The 2,440-nt window shown below is 45.4% G+C and overlaps 1 pseudogene; it reads right to left on the reverse strand.

The window, feature by feature from the left end:
- Positions 1 to 1,069, reverse strand: part of LOC103609923 — a 27,864-nt pseudogene extending 26,795 nt beyond the window's left edge.
- Positions 1,070 to 2,440: the final 1,371 nt, after the last annotated feature.

Consider the following 2,440-nt stretch of genomic DNA (forward strand, 5'->3'; position numbering starts at 1 on the left):
CACCTCGCTTTCCTCTCCCTCATCAGACATATCTATGTACACAGGTGTCCTCTGTTTGCATATCTGTTAACAGGACTATCCTCTTTTCAGGCTTCATGGAGCGCCCTAGGATAAGAAGAACAATGATCACCTGGAGATGAAAGCGATTGGTAACTGAAGTCTTTGTGCTTGGGGGGTAAGTCAGTCTCCAGGCTGTGGTATTCCCATTGTGTTTCACTGGATTATTTAGCAGGCACTGACTTTAATGCAGTCACAGCAGAATCTGCAGCAGAATTCTTGTTAGTTGTGTTTTTCAGGGATAGTTTCTGTTGGAACAATAGTGTTTCCTACAAAAACAGTTTAATCGGGAGTATTTCTTGCAGTAGTGTTTTCTTCAGTAGTGTTTTTTTCTATGGAAGGCTCTGAAAGAGCCAACAATTCTGGGAAAGGATTTTCCTGAGAATTCAAGTCTCCTGAAGATGTAAAAGCCCCTCACAAAGGTGAATTTATAAGGCTCCTCACTGCAGAGAATGGAAGCCTCTTTGCAAACATCATCCTCTTGAGTGATCCTTCCTTTCTGAGCTTTTGACTCAGTTTGGCCTTGGGTGTTCTGTGGACCACATGAAAGCAAGTTTTATGAAAATGGTGATTTTTTATGGAATGTAAGATTGGTTTAGCAGCCTTCATATTTTTAACTCTAGCACTTGCATCTTCTAAAGCAAAAATTGTGTGGGTTGAGTCTTTGGATCTGTTTCTAATCTTAGGTAAGGATTTTGCAGTGGTGGAAGCAGAGGACCTGCCATTGACAACTGATTCAGGAAAGAAGAGACTGTGGCCTTATGTTCCTCTGTGAATGAAGGCCCCACATGGAAGGGGTTTCCCACTAACTTCCTGGGCCTCCACACCATGTGAAGTTGTTCCAGCTCTCTTGGGTTTGGTCTCCTGAGCCTTCTTTCTTTAGCAATGTTCTCCAGAAGTGGCTGGCCATTCTGTTTCCTCTTGATGCTCTGATTGCTCACTTCTTTGAACTGCCTTTTCTTTATGCCCCTTGGCCCCTTGAGGACTCTGCTCACTCTCTGCAGCCTTTTCCCTGCACTGGTTGGCTGGTTAGCTCAGTTGGTTAGAGTACAGCCTTATAACACCAAGGTCATAGGTTCTGACCCCACACTGGCCAGCTGCCAAAAAAAAAGAAAAGACATAGAATTTTAAATAACTCAGAACACTATCATCTTCCTGTTCTCCACTATTTAAACTTATTCATTGTTTGGCCACACACCCCACAGGAACCCAGCTTGCTCCAGTTATCTCTGTGCCCTGTTGTGACACTTTTGATGGCCAAAAGCTAAGAATGCAGTTTGCAAAAGCACTTCCTAAGCACAGGAAGTTGTCATGACAATTTCCTGAGATCCCTCCACCAAGCCAGGCATCCTTGTTTGGCAGATCCAGGAGCCTCACTGGGGCTGGAAATAGTCTTCTCTAAGACCACACTGCACAGATGTGTATGTGAGCAGAGAAGGAGCAGAAGATGAGCACAGGGATACAAGAAGGGGGAGCAGTGGGGTAGACCCTGCCCAGGCTGAGCTGTGGGTGACAGAGATGTTTAGATGAGGAGGGGAAATCATCACTTCTCTGGTCTCAGCACCCAGTGCACCCACAGCACATTTCCTTTGTGCATCCCTCCAAGAGATGGCCCTGATTGTCTGCAGGGTACCCTTGGAGGAAGCCACCTGGAAGGTGCAGAGAGATGGAGCCATGGGGATTATCAAAGATGATGATGGGCTCCCATCTGCTGGCATATTCATTTGCTAGGGCTTCCATAACAAAGTGACTTACACAACAGACACATATTGTCACACGGTTCTGAAGGCAATAGTCCCAGACCAAGGTGTTAGCAGAGCTGGTTCCTTCTGCAGACTGTGAGGGAGAATCTGTTCTGGGCCTCTCTCCTTGCTTCTGGGGTTTGCTGGCAATCTTTGCCCTTCCTTGGCTTGTAGAAGCATCATCTCAGTCTCTGCCTTCATCTTCACATGGTGTTCTCCCTGTGTGGGTCTTTGTGTCCAAATTCCCCCCTTTTTATAAGGACACCAATTATATTAGATTAGGGGTCCATCTTATTCCAATATGACATCATCTTTACTAGTTATATCTACAATGACTTTATCTCCAAATAAGTTGCATTCGGAGGTGCTGGGGTTTAGGACTTCAACATATGAACTTGGGAGTGGGTTGGGGAAACAATTTGGTCTGTAACAGTTGGGTACCTACTATGTGCCAGACACTGTGTGCATATTTTTAGGTATTACTTCTAACCCTTTAACAGTCCTGTAAGGCGGGTGTTATCATTCTCATGTTACAGAGGATGAAAGCAGGGCTCAGAAAAGTTGAGGGTCTTTCCTGAAGTTAGACAACAGCAAGGCTATCTGAATGCATCACCCAACACTTGCTGAGAACCTGGGAGGTG

This window comes from Galeopterus variegatus, unplaced genomic scaffold, assembly GCF_000696425.1.
Source record: "Galeopterus variegatus unplaced genomic scaffold, G_variegatus-3.0.2 Scaffold10308, whole genome shotgun sequence".
Taxonomy (NCBI): Eukaryota; Metazoa; Chordata; class Mammalia; order Dermoptera; family Cynocephalidae; genus Galeopterus; species Galeopterus variegatus.